The sequence below is a fragment of the Hibiscus syriacus genome, unplaced genomic scaffold (genome assembly GCF_006381635.1).
Source record: "Hibiscus syriacus cultivar Baekdansim isolate YM2019G1 unplaced genomic scaffold, ASM638163v2 tig00003041_pilon, whole genome shotgun sequence".
In the NCBI taxonomy this organism is placed as follows: Eukaryota; Viridiplantae; Streptophyta; class Magnoliopsida; order Malvales; family Malvaceae; genus Hibiscus; species Hibiscus syriacus.
This window is the reverse complement of record NW_024061960.1, coordinates 9,021,213-9,047,443: the sequence shown is the minus strand read 5'-3', so window position 1 is coordinate 9,047,443 and position 26,231 is coordinate 9,021,213. Positions and strand designations below refer to the sequence as shown.

General features: G+C 35.6%; 1 non-coding gene and 1 pseudogene across 1 annotated transcript; one reads left to right on the top strand and one right to left on the bottom strand.

The window, feature by feature from the left end:
* Positions 1 to 10,432: 10,432 nt before the first annotated feature.
* Positions 10,433 to 18,355, bottom strand: LOC120171843 (annotated as a pseudogene).
* A 2,836-nt stretch (positions 18,356 to 21,191) lies between these two features.
* TRNAI-UAU lies at positions 21,192 to 21,265 on the top strand. The gene has a single exon. It is a non-coding gene; the product is annotated as a tRNA-Ile (tRNA).
* The last annotated feature ends 4,966 nt before the right edge of the window (positions 21,266 to 26,231 follow it).

Sequence of the window (26,231 nt, the reverse complement as noted above, 5' to 3'; positions counted from 1 at the left end):
CCACTCCCACTCCCACTCCCACTCCCACATGGTTGTTAATAGTAAAATGGGATTATTACTGCTGCTTTCTTCTTGCTTCTTTCATGTTCGAGAGAGCCATCCTCCGGGAATTGTCTCAGGAAAGGCGGGTTAATATACGGCTAATATACAGCATTATCGGATACATTAAAATGTATTTAATAAATTCGGTTTAGCGGTACCTATTATGTTGACAACTAATAATGTTTTAGGTAGAAAATATGAAAAACTATTAAAAAATTTGGTAACCGGTAAACTTTGGTTATCGGTAAGTATCTATCCTTTTTATAAAAGTGTCCATACGTTTAACATATCAAGTAAATTTTACCGGTTTTGTCATAATGAATCTGGTTTTGTCATATTTTTACCTGTTATATTGTAAATTATCTATCCTTTTTATAAAAGTGTCCATACTTATTTCACTGTGAAAATATATTTATTATTATCTTTAGTTAATATTGTTAAATTTAAAATCTAAATAATATTTTATAAAATATCAAAACAATCAAATGATTTTTTGTGTAAATGAAATTATTAAATTAATATTGTAGGTGGAAAACATGAAACACTATTAAAAAAATTGAAACATAAATTACATAACTTTCAAAAAAGTATATATCATTTTTATAAAAGTGTCCATACTTATTTCACTGTTGAAAACATATTTATTATTATATTTGGTTAATATTGTTAAATTTAAATTCTAAATAATATTTTATAAAATATCAAAACAATCAAATATAATTTTGTGTAAATTAATTTATTAAATTAATATTGTAGGTGGAAAACATGAAACACTATTAAATAAATTGAAACATAAATTACATAACTTTAAAAGCAGTTTTAAATCCTAAAAAGTGTCGATACTTTTAAAAAATATATCGATCCAAAACGATATACCAGGTAAAAATATGATAAAACCGGTAACAAAATGTTAAAACCGGTAAATTTAAAAGTGTCGATACGTTATATAAGGATCGACACTTTGTGAATTTAAAAGAGAAGCAATTATAGCGCCTATAATGTGTCGATACTTTAAAAAAAAATATCGATCCACAACGATATAACAGGTAAAAATATGATAAAACCGGTAACAAAATGATAAAACCGGTAAAATGATACCGGATATATTGAAAGTGTCGACACTTTCGTAAGTACGTGTAATAAATTATCGACACTTTCAAAGAAATAGGTAATTATCCTTTCGAAAGTATCGACACCTGACATAAAAGTATCGACACTTTTGTATTTGTATCGATTAATATAATAACATATCCGATGAAAATATAAAGGCCATAGCTAAATATCCTCTGAAAAAAGATAGAACGGACGAGTTTTTGAAATCGAAGAGTAATTGTTGCTGCATTTCAGAAGGCGTTTCTAAAGCGAAGTTTGTTTGTTTGTTGCTGCAGTCGAATCGAAAAGTATGTTGTCGAAACCCTAATTTTTATTATTACAGTAATCGCGATAGGGTTTTTTATGTGTTGTTTGGGGTTTTGGAGTAAGGAAGCATTTGGGACCGATTGCAGGTAGAAATAGATATTCAAGGAAAAATATAATGTCGATACTTTATTAAATATTATAGGTAGAAAATGATATTATAGGTTGTATAAATGTGCCGACACATTTTGGTGTGGCCATTCAATTCTTTTGAAGAAAACCGTTTTACCACAAGAGTAGTTATCTATATTTGTATATTGAAAAGGTATGTAACAAAATAATTTGATTTGCGTAAACTGATATATGAAGGAAAAATGGAGTCAATGGGTTGGAAAATTGTTGGTGGAGCAGATGACTTTGAAATTGAGGCCGAGACTCGAAAGCAACCAAAGGGTGGATATGTACTTCTAGTAAGTATCAATGTCTTTTTGTTATTATTGTTGAAATAGTAATTGGATTAAAGTATCGATAAACTTTAAATTGATTACAAATTTTAAATGTTAACAGTATGGCCGAATGTAAAAGGATGAAGGGAGATGGCACACAGAGCGGTTCGGTATGTAAATGAAATTGACATTGAGTAGTAGTATTTAGTGTTAATGTATTGATTAAGAAACGTTTATGTTTAATATTAGGTGAAAAAAGATGTGAGGTCCAAATGGAATTCAATGAGTGATGCTGAAAAGGAACCTTACATCACACAGTCAAGGAATGATAGTAAAGAATACAAAGAACGGAGGAAAGCACATGAAAATAAGGTATTCATTAAACTTGTAAACGTTGATACAAAATATATAAGAACTATAACATTATATATTGTTAAAAAATGTAGGAAGTGTCGACAAGGTGCAGCATTAAAAGGGTGAATTTATTAATTAAACACCTTAAGGAGAAGGGTCAGTTGAATGTGCTGGGAGAAATAGGTTTTGGATCGTTGATCGGAGTAAGGGATCGACCTATTCGGAGGGAATTGTGTCGATCCTTGATGGCACAATTTGACGTCAGTCAATGTATGGCTAAGTATGGTGATTATTCATTCCCTCTAGGGGTATCGACTGCTGCAGCCGTATTGGGGGTACAAAACAAAGGCAAAAGTGTTATAGAAGTCTGTAGGAGTAAGAACTGGAAAGCACTTGCCTCCAAATATGGTTTGAATCATAAGGTGGCATATACTGAAGTTGAAGAGGATATCAAAAGTGGATCTTACTTGGGGGATGAGCTGAAGGCCCGAGTTCTATTGTACCTTGTCGGGATATTTCTTTGTCCAACGGGTGATACGTCAACAAACAAGGAATATATGAAGCTCATTTGCGATGAAGGCTTGAAGGGTGAATTCAATTGGGCTGAATATATCCATTCGAGATTGATTGAATCAATAATCACCTTTAAAAAGGGCAGCCAGAGATACCTCAAAGGGTGCATAGCAATCTTAGAGGTAAATGAGTTGAATCACTTTTTTGTGTTTTTATATAAAAATATAAATTTTATTATAAATGCAGGTTGCACTGTTCGATTTTTGGTCGGCTGTGAGGCAGTGCCGGCTTATGAAAGAACCGGAGTGGCACGCATCCGTGCATGGGGGAAGGAAGAGGTGGTTAGAGTGATGGTGAAGTTGAAGTTGGATAGAGAGAAGAAGCAAGAAATGGTAATAAATGTAATTAAATAATATAAGAATATATCAATGTCTTAATATTGTAATTTAATTTTTTGAAGGTTATTGGCAAGGATGTAGAGGAGGCAGTGGAGGCAGAGGAGAAGAAAGGAGGGATGGTTGTATTGGGGGATGAAGGTGAGTGGGACGACGGTGAAGCAAAACAGAGTACTTCGACATTTTGATGTCTGAATTGGCTGATATCAAAAAAATCCAATTGAAATCATGCAAAGACAATCAAGAGTCGAAGAGAAACTTGATCAAGTCGTAGAGAAACTCGAGAGAGTCGAAGATACACTCGAGAGGAATAAGGGGTAGTGGAAGGAAAAATAGATGGAGTGGTGAAAGAAGTAGAGGTGTTGAGGGGTGAAGTGGTGAAAGAAGTTGGGGTGTTAAGGGGTGATATTAAGATGGTGACGGGAGAAAAATTTGAGGGAGTGGTGAAGGAGGTTGTTGATTTGAGGAGTGAACTTACGGGGGTGAAGGGGGTGGTTGATAAATACTCGGATGAAGGAGCTCAATTGAAGGGTGAAATAAAAGATATGAAGAGCTATGTAGAAAAAAGTACGATGAACTGAAAAGATATGAAGAAGAAAAGAGGGAGGAGGAAGAAGAGATGGAAGAAATGAGGAGGAAGGAAGTCGATGTCATGTATACACCGGAGAGTGTTATAGCAGCAGTTTTGGATTCGGAATGTCCTGCACCCCAGAAGAAGAAGCAGAAGGTAAGTTTAATAAAAGAATACTTAATTTGATTTTTATTATGTTGTTGTGACAAAATTTGTATGCAAAATTGTAGGTTGAAAAAGCGGATATTCCAACCGGAATTGATGACATCGAAGCTGCAATTTGTGATTATTTATGGAATAACGAGTTAGAATCGGGGTAAGTGAAATATATTGTTTTGTGAGTGATATTTAAATATTTCATGACAAGATATTAATCCTAATGATTCATACAGATATTCTGTAATATCAATGGGAAATCAATTCGCTACTGTATACGACGTTGCAACGTTGAAGCCTACGGAATGGGTTGGCGGTGTGGTAAGTAGAAAGTAGAAAATAAATAAAACTTATTGAATATGTTCTGATTGTGTAATTAATTTTGTTAGGTTATCGATTTGCTCGCCTGGACCATATGCTACGATTCTCAAAAGTCACACCGGAGGATTGGCTACCTTCCATACCTCTTAGTGGTGAGTTAAATTAATAAATATTGAAAAGTAGTGTTATAGACGGTAAATTAATAATGTTTGTTGCGTAATTACAGCAACAGGCGTTGGAAGCCAACAACAAAGAAAGTGTTGAGAATATTTCTACCTTCTGGGGTGTCATATTGGATAACTATGTGAAATTCACCGACTGTGAGAAGGTAAGACACCATACCAATTGCAAATGATGTTTTCGGATATAGAATGTTGAATTTTGTCAAATTGGGTGTGAAATTTGTTGCAGATAATGATCACAATAAACTACCATAATTCACATTGGTATCTGTTGGTGTTGGATATGGTAGATCATGTTGTAACAATATATGATAGTATGTTTACAACTGAAGCAGCTAAACAGAGAGTGAAGGATGCTAAGAGATTGGTATGTATGTCTGTATGAAAGGACATTATGTAATTATAATGCATAATTTTTTTGGTGCATAACTTCTTCTATTTTAATGCAGATTAAAATATTAGATTCTTATAATAGAAACGCATTTGGGTTGAGTCATGTGGATCTCTAGGAAAGTATCCCTTGAAAATTTCAAATTTGTGGAGCATAAGAAGAATAAGCAATTGAATGGGTATGAGATGTTATCACAAATAGAAAGCTTAATTTATGCAGTATTCATCATAATTGACATGTGTGGTTTTCAAATTTTGTAACAGATATGATTGTGGCATGTATGTGATGATGTGGATGGAATCGATCGGTTCTACAGGGGCAACTGGTGATTTTGTAAGTGGATAGAAAAAATTGTTTGTGGTAAAATTGTTAAAAGTCGTAGATTGAATGCTGTAGTTGACAATACTTAACGTTCTGACAATTTGAATATAGGTTGTTGGAGACTGGGATCGATCGCGAGTATTAAACGATCTCGTAAGCCACAATCAAAATGAACGAAGACAGGAGATAACAAAAGCTGCAATATTACATAAGAATAACAAAAGGATGTAATGATGTAAATGTCGAGTTAATTTTGTATAAGATTTATAATTTTGTATACGATTTATATTTTTGTATGTGAATATAATTATGAATGAGATGAGAAAAGTTAGCAGTATGTTGTTGTACATGTTTCTTATACACATTAAGGGTCATGTCGATACTTGGAAGTAAAAGGCAAATTTACAATATGGCCAACAGGGTGCACCCATAAAGTGTCGATCCATATATAAAAAAGTGTCAATCCCAAAATCATCGAACCCAAAAGTATAATGTAATATGTAATTTTTCAATCTAACCGGTACAATTATACCGGTTTTATGAGAGAATATGTCTAAATAATGTGTCGACACTAATATAGTTTGTGTCGATACTTTTTTCCCAGAATGAATGGAAACAAGGTGCACCCATAAAGGGTCGATCCATATATAAAAAGTGTCGATCCCAAAATCATCGAACCCAAAAGTATAATGTAATATGTAATTTTTCAATCTAACCGGTACAATTATACCGGTTTTATGAGAGAATATGTCTAAATAATGTGTCGACACTAATATAGTTTGTGTCGATACTTTTTTCCCAGAATGAATGGAAACAAGGTGCACCCATAAAGTGTCGATCCATATATAAAAAGTGTCGATCCCAAAATCATCGAACCCAAAAGTATAATGTAATATGTAATTTTTCAATCTAACCGGTACAATTATACCGGTTTATGAGAGAATGTCTAAATAATGTGTCGACACTAATATAGTTTGTGTCGATACTTTTTTCCCAGAATGAATGGAAACAAGGTGCACCCATAAAGTGTCGATCCATATATAAAAGTGTCGATCCCAAAATCATCGAACCCAGAAGTATAATGTAATATGTAATTTTTCAATCTAACCGGTACAATTATACCGGTTTTATGAGAGAATATGTCTAAATAATGTGTCGACACTAATATAGTTTGTGTCGATACTTTTTTCCCAGAATGAATGGAAACAAGGTGCACCCATAAAGTGTCGATCCATATATAAAAAGTGTCGATCCCAAAATCATCGAACCCAAAAGTATAATGTAATATGTAATTTTTCAATCTAACCGGTACAATTATACCGGTTTTATGAGAGAATATGTCTAAATAATGTGTCGACACTAATATAGTTTGTGTCGATACTTTTTTCCCAGAATGAATGGAAACAAGGTGCACCCATAAAGTGTCGATCCATATATAAAAGTGTCGATCCCAAAATCATCGAACCCAAAAGTATAATGTAATATGTAATTTTTCAATCTAACCGGTACAATTATACCGGTTTTATGAGAGAATATGTCTAAATAATGTGTCGACACTAATATAGTTTGTGTCGATACTTTTTTCCCAGAATGAATGGAAACAAGGTGCACCCATAAAGTGTCGATCCATATATAAAAAGTGTCGATCCCAAATCATCGAACCCAAAAGTATAATGTAATATGTAATTTTTCAATCTAACCGGTACAATTATACCGGTTTTATGAGAGAATATGTCTAAATAATGTGTCGACACTAATATAGTTTGTGTCGATACTTTTTTCCCAGAATGAATGGAAACAAGGTGCACCCATAAAGTGTCGATCCATATATAAAAAGTGTCGATCCCAAAATCATCGAACCCAAAAGTATAATGTAATATGTAATTTTTCAATCTAACCGGTACAATTATACCGGTTTTATGAGAGAATATGTCTAAATAATGTGTCGACACTAATATAGTTTGTGTCGATACTAATTTAAATATCAAGTGTTTTCCACCGTTTACGATATATAGTACTCTTAATCGAGAAACCCTAAACATAAATGCAAGCAGGCAGATCTTCCTCTTTCTTCTACCGTTATCATAAGTGACGATCAGATATTCAGGTAAATTTATCGATATTCTATGGGTTTGATTGATTTCTATATTGGAGTTTTTATCCTGAATGTGTTTGTGTTCCATTGTAATAGGGGTAGCTATGTTGCTTTTTTTAATGATAGATGATCAAAATAAAACCAAAACATAACCTTAGGTATGATTTTGAAAAAACAATAATAGAATGACCAAAATGAAATAAAAGTGATAGTTGAGAGATGATATGGACCTTGGAAGTCATGCCCCTTGAAATGCGTCTTCTCACGCGACCCATGTCAACATTTCCCATGAAAAGCGCGCTTCATGATTCATGTCTTCTGTGTATATCAAAGGTTCAGTGAAGGTGTAGATGACGATACACTCTTTCCCTTACGTGACGTCAGTTCGGACAAAACTTCGCGAAAGCTTGGATGATGATTCGCGTTTTATTGTCACTTTGTCAGAAATGATACTAAATCGATAATATTATAAGAAAGTGTGGTTGAAAGGTAATAAATGGGTGTGAGAATTATATTTCGATAAAAACTTTATCGCCGTGAAAGTATTGTACAAATGTTTTAAATATTAGATGTGGAATTTTAAAAAAGTGAAGTATTAGGTAAAGTTTTGTCTTTGCATTGGAAATATGAGAGAGAATAAATTGTCTGAGAGAGACGTTGATGGTGACAACGTTAAGAGCATGCCACATCCTGTGTCTGTATCATTAGGAGAAATTAAGGTGGTGCTTATGAATTGTAATCACAAACATTTATGTAAGTTTTAATAGACAACCTACCTCACTTATTATTATTCATAAATTAAGTCAGACTTGGCTTTAACTCGTATTGGAAGAGTATGCAACCTTTTGTGGTGATGTAGAAGCATTATCGATTTCATGATTTGGATCCTCCTAAGGCCACTCCATGTTTCAAATGCGCTAACCAACATAATGCCTTAAAAACACATTTTAAACCCAAATTATATCGTAATCTCTAATTTTTGTCATTTTAGAATTTCTTTTGTTGTAACTTTAATTTATAACAGAGATCCACCAAAATTTATACTACTTACTATTTGAATAACCTTATATTTCGAGTTTTGAAAATAGTTTGTGTATTTGTCAATAATTTCTACAGCAATTAATTAAGCCCTCCGCTGACATCTTATACTTTCCCTAAGTTATAAGTTCAATACCCTCTCTTCTCCTTAGACCCTAGATAAGAATATTTAAAAAAAAATTAGTTCGTGCATTTTAGCATTTCCATTTTCTTTCCCAACAAAAATGAAAATTTTGAGTTACTAGCTCAAAACGCAATTGTATTTTCATATAATTACAATTTACATTTAAAAATACCCTAAAATATTATTTTACAAATCAATTTTACGTAGTCATTTAAGTTTCAAAACAACATAAAAACTTTACGTGTATAAACCAAAACATATTCATAAATTCCTGACTGTGAAACTAAAAAGTTATGTTGCAAGTTAACAATCTATAGAGCAAACTGTTAAAAAGCTCTAAATTGATATTTTTTTCCTTTCCCTTAGATTGTGAGTTCAATACTTTGGGAGTAAAATTTCCATTCCCTCTCATTCTAGGTAGAAATTGTATAAAAAGTAAAACATATTTTAAAATATACAATAGAGAAAACTACTATTATACATATTCGATAATATAATTTATCAAATATTTGAATTATTAGGATTAAAATAAATTTGTAAGTGACATTCTATTATATCCCAAGATGCACCACTGCTGGGATTTTCTAAATGATTCTATTATATCCCTTCAATAAAGGGAAGCTACCGTATATATATAGAAGAAAGAGTCTTTCTTTGCCCTCTCGAAAGACCACTTCCTAACATTTGACGGCCAGCTTTCAGCATTCAATGTTTTAACATTGAAGCCCTGACTGAGGCTTTGTTCTTTTAGCTTTAGATTTGCACTTTGGGTTTGTCTTCTTTTTATTATTACAAAGAGGGGCTGAGTCATCTATTGAGGCATAGTGCCCACAAAATCAATTTTATATTAAATTTAACTAATTTTGATATTTGTTGTATTGACGACGATGCATTGATCGGAAAACTGTGAAATCAATAAAGCAACATAATCAGAGTAGTATACTAATAGTAAAGATGTCAAATAGTGGAATAACTTTTCTTAAATAGTACGAGACTGAGATAGACGTAATATTTTATGTTAAAGTATAAATTTCTAAAATTTTAGAAAGTGACTGTTCCCAACTGCTCTCCTCGGTCCAACCCTGGTCTAGGGTGATTATGAGCTAATATTTTTTAATCATTGACAACACACACTTTACAGACATAACTACTCAAACTCAAATTTTTTTTTTAAAAGAAAATTATTTTCCTTACTTACTGACTGAGCCACTTGATAAGTTCAATAACAAAACAATTTTCGAAAGAATGAGTAAGATTCAAATCCATTAAACAATTTTCGAAAGAATGAGTAAGATTCAAATCCATTAAACAATTTTCGAAAAAATAAGGCATATTACCCCCTAAACATTTCACTATGGACTTAGCTCTCATCAAGCCCATTAAATCTTGTTATATAAAGCTTTTGGTATAAGATTCTTAATATAAATGTTGAGATTCGAATTCATATAAGATGAGATAACATAAATATATTTTATTACTCTAATAAATGAATCTTTAAGCAAGTTTAATTTCGATAATTAATGGACACCCATTATCTCTCTCTCCAGTAATCAATTGATTTTTTTATCATTAACACTAATTAATTTATTTGCAGTTAATCAAACTCGTTGAGTATATGATTAAGCCAAACATTCTTTGTCGTTTATGTTTTCAGAATTTATATGTAAAAAAATGATTTGGTCAAACTCAAGGCGAGGCAGTCTAATTGATAAAAAAGAAGCCTATGATTGCTCAAGTAAGGAGGGTGTTATGTGTTATAGTGGCGACTAGTACTGGGTTTTAGGAATACATTCGGACAAGAAAGATGAGGTTAAAAGTCAAGAAAGCAGACATGATTCACTGCCAATTTATGTTCCAATGGACAGCTACCACTCTTCACTTGTGTTTACCTTGTCTTAGACTTTTGTCTTCATTCTGCTCCCCCCATTCGGGCCGGGAGATGATTGCATAATTACATTTGAATGAGCATGATATTGCAGCTATAACCCACATCGGCATCAGTCAAGCATCCACATTTGCATGAGCACGATATTACTTCAAAAAATGGAAAAAAAGAGTAGGTACTAAAATGAACACTCAGGTAATGTTGGCATTATGCCTATATATATATTTTAAGATCATACGTAAAGACAAGACACAACATTGTATTACAAGAGCAACAAAAACAAGTGACAAATGGTCCGCTACAATAGCAAGAAGAAAACTCCCCATCACGTACACAGTAATAACAGATAGTCAAAATTATGCAAAAGCACAAAGCAATTAAAAAAACTCGACAGCTGCTTTTTTCGCAGACCTACCATCACCTAGCCCTAGTTACAAACAAGGGAATCCTACATAAAGAAATGAACATTTTGCTTTGGAGCACAATTGCCTGGTTTCTCTCCACTGATTCAATTGTTACAACGCTACGTTGTTTCCGTTCAAGTGGAACTAACCATTACCTCGAAAACATTCTCGGTTCCAAGTATCCTTGAGGCACCAGTTCCTTGGTTTTAAATGGTCTTTTGATCGGTAGATGTAATCAACCTGTCCAAAGCATCCAAGACATGCCTCATGGTTGGTCTCCTTTCAGGACTGCTATTCACGCAAGCCATCGTGATCTTCAGAACCGCGATTATTTCCTCCTCCTTATCTGCATCCGGAGCTAAAAACGGATCTAAAACATCGGAAAGTGGTTTCTTGTCTTCAATGCATAGCTGAATCTGTTAAAAGTCAAATAATTTAGACACCAAATGGTGCTTTGTCAAAGTCAAAAATTAGGCACCTAATTTTTGTTGAAATTGGGTAATGAGAAAATTAATTTTAGTCATTGTAATTTAGGGTATTTATAAGATTAGTCCTTAAGTTTCAACTATAAATACCCTAGCTCATTTAACTTCAAAATCATCCCAAAGCATTCTAGCTTTCTTCCAATACTAGAGAGAATTTAGAGAGTTTCTTGAGAGTTGTTTTCTCTTTTTTATCAAGAGAGAATTATCATCGTTTTCTCCTTGATAGATCGAGAGAGGTTGTAATTCCTATTTTCTCATAGTGAAATTCTTCTACTGTTGCCCGTGGGTTTTACCCTAAATTTTTAGGGGTTTTCCACGTAAATTTTGTGTCTCTTTTATCTTCATTTTTATTTTCTCAAATTATCAATTGCGATTTTGCTCTATCCGATAGCCGTCTTCCGCAACAATTGATATCCAAGCTAGATTAGAGTGTGTAATATCTGCTTATTGTCTTTGTGGTTGCCACCAAAAGGTGGATCATCCAACATAAGAAAGTAAGAAGTTATTACACATTCTTTGAAGGTTCCAGAGAACTATTCACGATAGTGAAATAGTGGGAGCTATCTGTAAAAGAAGCTATGACAACAAAATTTGATATTGAAAAGTTCAATGGGAGAAATTTCTCATTGTGGAAATTAAAGATGAAGGCCATCCTGAGGAAAGACGGGTGTCTAGCGGCTATCAGTGAAAGGCTGGTGGATTTTGCAGATGACAGCAAATGGATCGAAATGGACGAAAATGCTATGTCAAACTTTCATCTAGCATTAGCAGATGAAGTATTGTCAAGCATCGAGGAGAAAAAGACAGCTAAGGAGATATGAGATCATCTCACCAAATTGTACGAGGCCACATCGTTGCACAATAAAATTTTCCTTAAGAGGAAATTGTACACTCTCCGTATGCCAGAATCTACTTCAGTGACGGAGCACTTAAATACACTGAACACCTTATTTTCTCAGCTTACATCCTTAAGCTGTAAAATAGGAGAACAAGAACGTGCTGAACTTCTACTTTAAAGTCTACCGGATTCGTATGATCAACTCATCATCAACTTGACAAACAGTAATGTCACTAGTCTAGTCTTTGATGATGTTGCAGCTGCTGTTCTACAAGAAGAAAATCGGCGTAAGAACAAGGAAGACAGACAAGTAAATCTACAACAAGCAGAAGCGTTGACAACGATGACAACGATGAGAGGGAGATCAACAGAACGTGGCCAAAGCAGCAGTCACAAACATGGTAGATCGAAGTCGAGGAACAAGAAGAATTTAAAGTGTTACAATTGTGGAAAGAAGGGTCATTTGAAGAAGGATTGTTGGAGTCTAAATAAAAACTCCAATCCACAAGGCAATACCGCAAACACTTCAGATGATGGAGATGCTCTATGCTGTGAAGCGTCAACCACCGTGGAAGGAAGAAAACGATTTGCAGATATATGGCTCATTGATTCGGGAGCAACATATCACATGACCTCAAGAAGAGAATGGTTTCATCATTATGAACTTGTCTCAGGAGGATCTGTTTATAGTTACAATGATCATGCCTTAGAGATCGTTGGCGTGGGAACCATCAAATTGAAGATGTATGACAGAACAATTAAAGTTGTTCGAGATATGCGGCATGTGAAAGGCCTGAAGAAAAATTTATTATCCTACGGATTGTTGGATAATAATGCAAGCAAGATTGAAACACGGAAAGGAATCATGAAGGTGTTCCGTGGAGCACTTGTGGTGCTGAAAGGCGAAAAAATAGCTGCAAACTTGTACATGCTGAAGGGAGAGACTTTGGTAGAAGCAGAAGCCTCTGTTGCCTCATGTAGTTCAGATTCGACAATACTATGGCATCAGAAACTTGGACACATGTCAGAACAATGAATGAAAGTCCTTGTAGAGCAAAAGCTACTTCTAGACTTAACAAAGGTATCACTTCCTTTGTGTGAGCATTGCATAACAAGTAAGCAACACCGGTTGAAATTCAACACATCAAATTCTAGAGGCGAAAGTGTTCTAGAATTGGTTCACTCTGACGTATGGCAAGCACCAGTAACATCCCTAGGTGAAGCAAAATACTTTGTCTCATTTATTGATGACTACTCCAGGAGATGTTGGGTGCACCCTATTAAAAAGAAGTCAGACGTGTTTTAAACTTTCAAAAACTTCAAAGCGCGGGTGGAACTTGATTCTAGAAATAATATCAAGTGTTTCAGAATAGATAATGGAGGAGAATACACAAGCGAAGAATTTGATGACTTTTGCAAGAAAGAAGGCATCAAAAGATAGTTCACAGTGGCAAACACTCCTCAACAAAATGGAGTGGCAGAGCGGATGAACATAACCTTGTTAGAAAGAACAAGAGCAATGTTGAGGGATGCAGGCCTAGAAAAATCATTCTGGGCAGAAGCAGTCAATACCGCCTGTTATTTGGTGAATCGAGCTCCATCAACTGCAATAGAGCTGAAGACACCAATGGAGATGTGGACTGGAAAACCAGCTGATTATTCAAACCTCCATATATTTGGAAGTATAGTGTACGTGATGTACAACTCCCAAGAAATTTCAAAGTTGGATCCAAAATCCAGGAAATGCAAATTCTTGGGGTATGATGATGGAGTAAAGGGGTATCGCTTGTGGGATCCCACTGCCCGCAAAGTGATCATTAGTAGAGATGTTATCTTTGTAGAAAATAAACTACAAAGAAAAGAAGACGATGATAGCGCTGAAAAGTCAGAGACTACTCAGATACATGTGGAAAAAGAGTTTGAAGAAGAAGATTCTTATGAAGCAGAACCAGCACATGATGAACAAGAACCAGAGAGTTCTGAAGCTCCAACAACTCGTCAATCAGATTGTGTGAGAAGACGTCCCAATTGGCACTCAGATTATGTTATAGAAGGTAATATTGCATACTGCCTTTTAACAGAGGATGGTGAGCCATCAACATACCAGGAGGCAATAAACAGCTCAGATGCTTCACAGTGGATGATGGTGATGCAAGAAGAAATCGAAGCATTTCATAAAAATAATACATGGGACCTTGTGCCACTACCACAAGGAAGGAAGCCAATTGATAACAAATGGGTCTTCAAAATCAAACGAAATGGTGACGATCAAGTTGAGAGGTATCGTGCAAGACTGGTGGTCAAAGGATATGCTCAAAAAGAAGGTATTGATTTCAATGAAATATTTTCTCCTGTGGTTCGACTAACAAAAGTTCGAGTAGTTTTGGCAATGTGTGCTACATTGAACTTACATCTAGAGCAGCTAGATGTTAAAACATCTTTTCTTCATGGAAATCTTGAAGAAGAAATTTATATGCTCCAGCCTGAAGGTTTTGAAGAAAAAGAAAAGAAGAACTTGGTTTGCAGGTTGAACAAATCTCTATACAGACTAAAGCAGGTGCCGAGGTGTTGGTATAAGAGATTTGATTCCTTCATTATGTGCCTTGGATACAACAGACTTAATGCAGACCCTTGTGCTTATTTCAAGAGGTCTGGTGATAACAATTTTGTTATATTACTGTTGTATGTGGATGACATGTTGGTTGCAGGACCCAACAAAGATTATATTGAAGAATTGAAGGCACAACTGGCTAGGGAATTTGAAATGAAGGACTTGGGATCAGCAAACAAGATTCTAGGGATGTAAATTCACCGAGACAGAAGTAATAGGAAGATTTGGCTTTCACAAAAGAATTACTTGAAGAAGATCTTGTCACGATTCAGCATGCAAGATTGTAAGCCAATTTCTACCCCTCTTCCTATTAACTTCAAATTATCCTCCAGTATGAGTCCTAACAGTGAAAAAGAGAGGATGGAGATGTCTCTAGTACCATATGCATCAGTAGTGAGAAGTTTAATGTTCGCTATGATATGCACAAGACCAGACATTGCACAAGCAGTGGGAGTGGTTAGTCGGTACATGGCGAATCCAGGCAAAGAGCATTGGAATACAGTGAAGAGGATCCTGAGATACATCAAAGGAACCTCAAATATTGCATTATGTTACGGATGATCAAACTTACTAATAAATGGTTATGTAGATTCTGACTATGCAGGGGATTTGGATAAAAACAAATATACTACAGGATATGTGTTCAAAGTTGCTGGTGGAGCTGTAAGCTGGGTTTCAAAATTGTAGTCAGTTGTGGCTACGTCCACAACAGAGGCAGAATATGTAGCAGCTACACAAGCCAGTAAAGAAGCAATTTGATTGAAGATGCTATTGGAGGAGCTTAGGCACAATCAAGAGTATGTCTCTCTGTTTTGTGACAGTCAAAGCGCCTTGCATCTAGCAAGGAATCCAACATTTCATTCAAGGACAAAACACATACGAGTTCAGTACCATTTCATTCGTGAAAAGGTTGAAGAAGGGACAGTAGATATGCAGAAGATTCATACCAAAGACAACATAGCAGATTTCATGACGAAGGCGATCAACGCTGATAAATTTACCTGGTGCCGATCCTCTTGCAGCCTAACAGAAATATAAGCAACATAAAAGTACAAGGTAGAAAGAATGGTGTGAAGATATGATTATTCCAATCAAATCTTCAAGTGAGAGATTGTTAAAAGTCAAATAATTTAGGCACCAAATGGTGCTTTGTCAAAGTCAAAAATTAGGCACCTAATTTTTGTTGAAATTGGGTAATGAGATAATTAATTTTAGTCATTGTAATTTAGGGTATTTATAAGATTATTCTTTAAGTTTCAACTATAAATACCTAGCTCATTTAGCTTCAAAATAATCCCAAAGCATTTTAGCTTAGCTTTCTTCCAATACTAGAGAGAATTTAGAGAGTTTCTTGATAGTTGTTTTCTCCTTTTTATCAAGAGAGAATTATCATTGTTTTCTCCTTGGTAGATCGAGAGAGGTTGTAATTCATATTTTCTCATAGTGAAATTCTTCTACCGCTGCCCGTGGTTTTTATCCTAAATTTTTTAGGGGTTTTCCACGTAAATTTTGTGTCTCTTTTATCTTCATTTTTATTTTCTCAAATTATCAGTTACGATTTTACTCTATCCGATAGCCGTCTTCCGCAACAGAATCCACTGAACCAGATCCATTTCTTCGGTACCCACATTAACTATGGGTGATCTTCCTGTGATCATTTCTAGCAAGATTACACCATATGAGTAGACATCCCACTTCTGTGATGGTTTTACCACTTTCAGTGCTTCAGGGGCCTGGTAATAAGATCCCAAGTTCGAGGAGTAAATGGGATTGGCTTCTGAAGAAGCACTCTTTTGAAGTCTCTCTTGTGGTTTATCTGAAGGCATTCGGTTAGACTGCGTGGTTGGAGAACCTCCGGCAATATTGGCAAGCCGTCCCAGACCAAAATCGGAAATGTGAGCTTCCATGTTCTGGTCAAGTAATATATTGGTTGGCTTCAAATCTCCGTGTACAAATTTTTTGGGGCTGAACTCATGCAGATAAACCAAGCCTTTCGCTGTACCCTGAGTTTTAGTCGGACAGACCACGATAATGGTGTGAATGATGCCACTCCTGCCTTCCCTAATAACGGTAGGAAAATTGAGACTATCAATACAAAAGACGAACAATACCGATATGTATACGAACATTATAGTGCTCAAAGGAGGGTAGGTGAAACATACCGTGTAATGCAGTGGCAAGACTTCCATTAGACATGTAATCATATATGAGAAGCTTCTCATCAACCGACCAATAATAAGCTCTTAGAGTAACAATATTCTGATGCCTCAGCTTTCCGATTGCTTCTACTTCTGTCTGGAATTCCTTAAACCTCTGAGAGCCGCCTTCACCAAATCTTCTCACAGCTAAGGAAAGTCCATCTTCGAGCATGACTTTGTACACGATACCGATCCCACTCTTCCCCAGAACAAAAGCAGAAGCTTTAAGTAGCTCATCCAATTCGAATTCCACCTGCGTATCCAGCGGTACAAGATCGTACTGCTCTATGTTTTCTGATAAAGTCTCCGATTCATCTTTTCTGAAGCAGAAACACTCCTTTCCTTTCCTTCCCTTTTCAAAACCATAATTGTGGTCATCTTTATTCTTGCTACACGGGCAGATTCTTGAATAACAGAAGGAGAATAGCAACCCAACAAGGCTTATTCCAATTACATCACTCACTATTATAGCAATGACAGCACCTTTACCGAGTCCTCTCCGTCTCTCGTATCTGCCGTCATTGTCATCCGACATCCCAGGCGGATAATTATTGGGCAGAAAGGGCGAACTCGCACCCGGGTATCCGAGGAACAGGGGTTCCTCAAAGGGGGGCCACAGAGCCCAGGGTTCCCTAGAAATGCAGTTGGTCCTCTGTTTATTAGAGCACCAGTTTGGGGTATTGGTCCACTCAAATTGTTAAAAGTAAGATCAATGTAAACCTCAGGAAGATTTCCGAGGCTAGCCGGAATCAATCCTGCGAAAAGATTGTGAGACAAATCAACAGTTCCTTGCAAACTAGACAGATTTCCCAAGTCACTAGGAATCGTACCGATGAACTTATTGAAAGAAAGATCAAGTTTTTCAAGGGAGACCAAGCCAGTCCCGAACCCATCCGGCAAAGAACCAGTGAAATTGTTCTTGCTGAGATCAAGGGTCTTCAGTCTCTTGAATTGAACAATCGATGAAGGTAACGAACCATTAAAGAAATTATCAGACAAAGCTAACGTTTGAATATACTTAAGCTTCCCTATATCTTTTGGCAAAGACCCAGATAAGGAATTCCCATAAAGAACCAAACTCTGGAACCCCTGAGCTTCGAGGAGGTCAACAGGTAAAACCCCAAAGAATTTATTGTTCCTCAAATTAACATGCCGAAGATCAGATAAAGAGCCTAAAGAAGAAGGAAGAAAGCCATGGAGTTTCTTCTTCGGAATGCTAATGGAATCAACTCTTTGTTCCTTGCATGTAACTCCATTCCATGAACAAGGGTTGTCATCAGAAGAGTTCCAGTTACTTAGAGACCCTTCAGGGTCCTCGTAAATAGACTGCTTAAACGATATAAGAGCATACCCTTCACTGTTCAAACCTCTCACTCCACCATGAAAGTTCAACAGAGCTAAAATCACCACAACCAAACCAAACATCTCCACTTAAACAAAGAGATAAACTAATATATGACCACTGGAAAGGAAAATGCTGAAGATTGCAAAACGTTGGGTGTTCAGAGGCCTTACCTTTCGTGTCTACCTGGAAAAAAACCAAGTACTGAAGGAGAAAGCTTGGAAAGAGATGACAATGGAGACGCAAATTAAAGGTAGAGAGACAGATGTAGACGGGAAGGGAGAGAGAGAGAGAAACAGAGTATGGTGCGGTAGTAATGATTAGGGTTTTAAAAAATGGTATGCGATCGTCGTTTCGGCCGTGATATAGTAGTTTTGTAACTGTCCGAGTTATCTGCGACGGCCGCAATCACAGTAAATTCGAAATAGCCGAAAACGCGATCGCAACCGATATTTAAAACCCCGGTAATGATAAGAAAAAAAAGAAGAGAATGAAGATTAAAATGTTGAAGAACGGTGAAGCTTCTCAGCTAGCAAAACCTTGGGGAAAATAGAATAAAAACTTTTACTTAATTAGGTAAGTTGGAAAATAGATGAAATCTAGTGACACTTCATAAACACTATACTGTCAACACTCTCTGCTTTTCATTGCACTATAACATGATATTGTCCAAAGCTAAACAGTGTCATAGAAAAGAAAGGCTATATATATTAATTATTTAAGAAATAATACCTTTAAAATTTTATTTATCTAAATAATATCTTTTAACAAAATTTAAATTTAATCACAATATTAAGGGTGAAAAGAGAGCTTCTAAAGGAAAAATACAGAAGAATAAAGATGATCAGTTTGATTAATCACTCAAATGTGATTGTTTAAAAAAACATATCACATTTATTGTACGACCCACTTTGACATACGCGACATAGAAAATGAGTATCAAAATGAGAAAAAAAATAATGAAAAATATTCAAAAAAAAATTAAATGACTTTTTTCAAAAAGGAATAACATGTGTAGTTCGTGTTTAGGACACATGTCTCAACTCATGTTCATGCTAACACATTCTTGACAAATATCATGTGTGTTTGTTTTCTAAGATAAAATTCGTTTAATTTTTTCTTACTTTTTTCTATTGGTCATTACCCTCGTTTTCTTTATTTTTTTCTTTAATATTTTGAATACTAGTTTTTTTTAAAGATTTGTATACAAGTTAGATTGTGTGAAAGGTGCGTTTCGAAGAATGTGTTTTTCTTCCAAATGACAACTAACTGTTGGTTCATAACATGGAATTTGATTAATTAGTGTGAAAAGTAGTTTTATTTTGTTAATACAAGTGGGGAAGGAAGGGATTAGATCAGAGGGTGAAGAAGAAATAGAAAACAGAGCAGAGACAGTGAGTCAGGGGCTGATCATCATTAACTCCACATTCCTCATTAACAGTTCAGGGGAGATGTTGCTCAATTCAACACATGTTTTAACAAGACGCAAAAAGTGTATCATTTTCGTAAATAATATTCAAATGATATCATAATTATAAATAAAAATATATTTTGAATTTATAAGAAAAAAAGTATTTGTTGGGACAATTATAAAAGGATATAAATTTCGTAAGGAAAGTCTGATTGTCAGCCTAGGATTCGACATGCCATCCAATTCTAAGCAGTGGGGCCAAAGAGGCACACCTCTCGAATGTTCTCCACGTGTGATCGGCTTCCTCCATAGTCCCATATCAGGCCAGCTTCCTTCTCTTTCAATTTATCGCGACTCTTTTATGGAAAGGGAGATAAATTGGCACGTGAACTTAGGTTACAGTGGACATGAGCTAGCCTCTGGTTCAAAAAACAAAAAGAAAAAGACACGAGCTAGCCGTTTGTCTCTGTGCGTGGGGGGCTCACAACTCTGAAGGTGAACTGAACCCCACTTTTATAAAGTTTTTTCATATCATTCCCATACCCCGTAGGGCTGCGTTGGAAACAACCATGAAAGGAATTAACAATAATCAGAAGGTTTAGCTGCCTATATACATTACATCAAATGAGACTGAAATTATGAAGCACATGGCAGTATTCTTACATTGTTTCAAGCATACATTTTGGAACATTGTTGTGCATTCGAACATTCACAGAGGAGAACTAAAATTTAGAACCAACAGTTGGTATCGGCGTTGAAGGACTCACAGTGTTCCTAAATGGTTTTCAGTTGGGAAAATAGTTACATGACTGGTTTAGATTAAGGCATAATTGACCGGGGAAACAAGTTACAGGTTTTGTTGAGATTAGTTGATTTAGAAGCTACTTGGATGGTTGATTGAGAGTTGTGGATTGGCATGCATGCTGGATTAAAAGAATATTTGGTGACAGAAACATGCAAATCTCGACAACCTTCCAAACAACTTTCCATTCCTTTCTCCAATTATCTTAGAACAGGACAAATCTATTTTGGTGTTGGGAGGGGCCATGCCCTCACCAACTTTTTTTCCCTTCAGTTGTTCTTTCAAGTCTTTGCCCAATATTTATTGCCTTGAACATGTGTCATGTGGTAGCAAAAGGGCAGCCACAATCAAGAAACACAGTCAAGAGAATTAGCTTTACAGCTTCATAAAGCTACCTTTCGTTTACCCATATGCTGTGTTGGTGCTGGCCAAAACCAGCTACAAACTAATTCGTACAAATACACTTGTACAAGAGAACTTATGTTGGGAACAAACACAAAGTATCACATGGTATAACTATATGATATTATAAAATTGGGCCATCCCATTAGTATCTGAATCCATTTGGCTGCCCTAAATTTTCAAAATCTAATTTCCCAAGCTTTTGCATGCCTATTGAAGACTTAATGTATCCCACCTTAGTCATTGTTGTAGCAGAGTTTGATCAAATGTTATCAAGCCATGGTGGGTTCTTCAACTCTTTATATTATTTATCAGCTAACTCGCGTGGTACAAGAACATCAAGTGGCCCAATAGGATCTGCGTTGGATCCAGGACTGGGGAAACCTGTTCCTCGTTTGCCTGGCAAAATTTATGATTAATCAGTGCGGAGTAAGCCAATTTCTGTAGTACAGACGAATGAATAATAGTATTAGTTCTTTTAAGCTAAAATAAGGGACGAAGATTAATTGGTCCCGTAGCTCAGTTGGTTAGAGCGTTGGTCTTATGAGCCGAAGGTCGCGGGTTCGAGCCCCGCCGGGACCATCAAACTCTTAATTAATTAGTTATACTGATCCGAAATTTATCCTTGTTTAATGGAAGTTCGCAGTTTTGCAGAATGTTCATTTTCCGGTCTAATTATTTGTTTTATAGATGCTGACCATGGGAACTACAATCTACAATAGGAGAAGCAACACTAGAGAGCGGTGGACTAAACTTCGATGAATATTTTTTTAACTGGATAGAAGTAGCTGCATTGATTGGTTTTAATACTACCAGTTCAATTGAAGAAAAAAAATGTAAAGCTTTATTTTTAAATAATAATAATAATTATTATAATATTATATTTTTATCTTTTTATACTTCTAAATCCACCCAATTCAATTTGAGTAGTTAAATTTCTTAAGGGTCAATTATATTGGTGGTTCTATTTTGTTTTTGATTGTCTCATTTTGGGTACAAGTTTTGTAAAAGCTACATTCCAATCACTTTTTTTTTTCCGAAATGTCTTATTTTGATCACTAGGCCATTAACTCTCTTTGGGTTGATGACTTAGCACATTAGTAAAAGGATTAAATTTAATCCCTAAATCTATTATAATATTACTTTGACCTTAAAATTTAGATAAAATATTACTTTAACTCATAAACTTTATATAAATTATCGGTTGAATATGAGTAGTGATTCATTAATAAATAATAAATCTAAACGAAATATCATGTTATATGAATAATGTAACATATGATTAATGATAAGGCTAATGCCTTAAACGTCATAAGTTAAAAAATTAAATAATCCTTGTATAACGTTCTAGATGAAAGAATTGGTAACATAGTGATGAGAGATGAGATGTTCTCATTCGACTGGTTCTAGAGATGCATGTGTGGTTAGCTACCTCATTTGGCCTGGTGAGGCAATGGTTGATAGTCTAACTTATGGACACCTATATATGTTGGGATGATTATTGAATATTCATGATACTTGACTTGACTGCTATAGTAACACCAAGCTAATGCTATATATTATGACCGAGAATTATATTGAGACATATGTGACATCGAGTTTCCCTTCATGTTTTATACTTGATGACTATGATGGGATAATGTGATCATTGTTGTGTTGATTAATTGATGAGAATTTTATTGAGACATGTGTGACAAAGGTTGTCTCATTCATGTTTATTACTTGACTATTATTATGACATCGGATATTATCATTATGTATATGGATGTGACTGATGTATGACATGCATGTTTTTGAAGCTATTGCAAAAAGATATTTAATTGTAAATAGGGTTACCAACCCTATAAACTTTGGACTTTCTAGTGCATACTTCTTTTCAAATGCCACATACTTAAAATAATTTCGTCAATTTAACTTTTTTTCTTTTTTCTGAAGGGTAACCGACAGTGCCACTGTCATCCACCTCTTATAAATAGTATCCCATAACACAAAAACAATAATAATAATTTGATGAACCAGCGACTGCTGCAACTTTCAAATAGTTGAATTTGGACAGAAACATAAAATTAATACCCAATCTACAAAATATATATCCATCGTTAGATCGTGTGGTAGCAAAAGGACAGCCACAACCAAGAAACACAGTCAATCGAATTAGCTTTACAGCCTCATAAAAATGACGGGGAAACTTCCACGTTAATGCATGGCCAATATATTATTTCCTAAAATAATATACTCATGCTATTATTTCCCTAAATGGGGTGTTCGCTACAGAAAAGTAAGATTTTCCAGCGTCTTCAGAGGTGTGGGATTCACTATCGGATATCTCGGTGTCTTCTATATATGTTAGTTCAAAAGATGTTCATGGGAGCTCTCGGCGTCTATGTTCGTTCAAAAGATGTTCATGGGAGCTCTCGGCGTCTTCTTCAACCTTGGGGTAGAGTTCTTGGCGTCTTCTTCAGCCTTGGGGTGGAGTTCTCGGCGTCTTCTTCATCAGCATCATGCAGGTCCACCAATAATGCATGCTAATGAGTTGGTTTGGAAGCCAATAATTCAATGAGTTTTGGCAGTAAACCGATAATGCCAAAGGAAATTTTATATAAAAGCATACACTTTATAAAATGTTGCAAAAGTATTGGGCCCTAGCAATAAACAAAAGCACATGCTTTATAAAAGAAAAGTTTGGTCCTGGCAATAAACGAAAGCAAGCACATGTTTTATAAAAGAAAAGTTTGTTGTTATTAGAAGAAAATTTATAAAAGTATTAATTTTATAAAGTGAAAGAAAGAAAGGTGACAAGTTAAGCAGTAATGCATGCAATAATCAATAGAAAATTTTGCATGGTGGTGTAGTAATCGGAAATCACTCCATAATATGTGCGCATGTGAAGTAATAATGGTGTTGTTAATACACTGAATATGATTTATAAATAGGAGGATAGTGGTGTCTGGGAGAGTGAGAGAGTGAGTTCGAGGAGAAGTTAGAAGAGAAGAGAAGAAAAGCTTACATCGAGATTTCGAGAGTTATTTCGGGAAAAAAAGAGAAAAAAGTTTGAACAAAGGAAGAAATAAATAGGATTTATAGTAAGTTTTATGTAATTTTTATAATTCGTCCATTATTTTAATTTTTATATAGAAATTAATTAGATTATTATTTTTTTTTTGATTTTAAAGAATGAACTATATTTATGATTTTGTTATTGAGTAATAAATCGAGTATGTTAGTGGGTTATTAATAATCCATTAGCATATCGGTAGGTTAGTGGTTGCAGGTTATTAATTATCCATTATAATTTAGAATGTAATTTATTCTAAATATCTATATTTTTACGTGTAGAGAAAATGAGTAACAAATTTTTCACGATTGTCCATTACAATGGACACATGATGGAAAACGAGGCCGGGGTTATTTTTCAGTCTGAAACACCTATAAATATGATGTTTAAAAGGGACATCACATTTGTAGAGATGAAGGCGAGGATAGAAAGAAAAATTTGTTTTACTGTTGATGGTATGAGGTATAGATTTATGGTATGTCCCAATCCGGTCAGATATGCTGCAGTACCAGTTGTAGAAGATGATGATATAATAACTATGGTTGAATTACATGACTCGACAAATATTCCAATTATTGAGTTACTTGTTGAGTTGTGTAATATATCTAATGTGCCTGGGTTATCGAGAAATGCGGTTGGAACTTCATCTCAAATGGGTTTTGAGAGACAGTTCGATAACCCGTTATATAGGTCGATGAACAGCTTTGTGGCGATGCTGGAAAGTGCAAATGAAGTTGGTGGAACATCTGGAGCCGCACAGTATGACGCAGAAAACCGATGGGAAGAAATACTTGAAGATTCCAGTGAAGATGAAGAAACTGATGAACCTCATTTGGGTGAGGAATACGTCATGTTCGATGGTGATGAAGCTGATATCAATATTGGTGAATATCCGACACCGTATCAACCTACCCCTCATATGTAGGAGATTGATTATGAAGTAATGAGGGCACCTGAATTCCCAGAGATGCCACATTTAACTTCAGGTTACATGATTGAATCGTCTGATAACTCTGGTGAATTATCAGTTGGGAAGCAATATAGAGGAAAAAAAGAAGCTACACTGGCGATTAAAGAGTATTGCATAAGAGGTCATGTAGATTGCAAGGTTGTAGAGTCCAACCAGAAAACGTTGTACGTGAAGTGTGTTAAATATGGGCCTGAGTGTAAGTGGCTGATCAGAGTGTCCAAAATACAGAGGTAAGATGCTTGGGTCATCACAAGGTACAATGGTCCACACACATGTTTGCAAAACTCTATCGAACAAGATCACCAACTACTGGACTCCGATGTAATTTGTCAATATGTGAAGGTTTTGGTTGAACAAAATCCAAGGATTCCTTACTCGGTGTTAGCTGCATCTATTCGAGATCAGTTCGGATACAACGTAAAATACAAACCTGTTTGGCATGCGAAGGAGAAGGCAAGGAGGTTGGTATATGGTGATTGGGATACACCATACAATGAGTTACCTGATTTGTTACGAGCTATGAAACAATTCATACCTGGAACCATCGTGAAGTCTCAGACCATGCCTGCATACAACCGAGAAGGTCAACTTGTTATAGGGAAAAGAATATTCCATAGACTCTTTTGGGCATTCAAGTCATGCATAAAAGGTTTTCCATTTTGCAAACGTATGGTCCAAGTAGATGGCACATGGTTATACGGACAATACAAACATATATTATTGATAGCAGTTGCGCAGGATGGTCAACGAAATATATTCCCAATTGCATTCGCCATCGTTGAAGGAGAGACGACAGAGGCTTGGGACTTCTTTCTGACTAATCTACGTAATTATGTCGTCCGAGAAGAAGGAGTTTCCTTGATATCCGATCGAGGAACAGGCCTTTTGGCAGCAATTGAACGACCGGATAGTCGTTGGACACCTCCGCACGCATATCCCGCATATTGTATCCGTCATATTGGTAAGAACTGTATTGAGAAGTTTCATAACGGCCGTATTCGTAAGGAGATAGTTAGCATGGGTAAGTTTTATTTTCAACATTTGTACCCATTTATGTGTTTGTCTATAAATTGACTTTAACATAATATCTAATTTGAAACAGGATATGAATTACGCCAACCAAATTTCGACAAGAGATTGGAAGATTTGAAGGCCATAGATGAGCGCGTTTGGAACTGGGCGTCGAAAATCGAGCGGGAGAAGTGGTCACAAGCATATGATGGGGGTCGAAGATACGGACACATGACTACAAACCTTGCTGAGGCCATTAATTCAGTACTAAAAGGTACACGCCATCTCCCAATAGCGAGTGTAGTGAAAGAGACATACTTTAGGTTGGCTAAAGTTTGGTCTGATAAAGGGAAAGAGATCGAGTGTCTGATTAATCGAGGTAAAATCTGGGCTCCGACGGTGGTAGAAGCAATGGAAGCAAATGAGCGTATGGCAACCTCAATGTTTGTTCATGACTCCGATCGAATCGGACATACTTTTGTTGTCATTGCATGCATACGTCGCAATGAAGG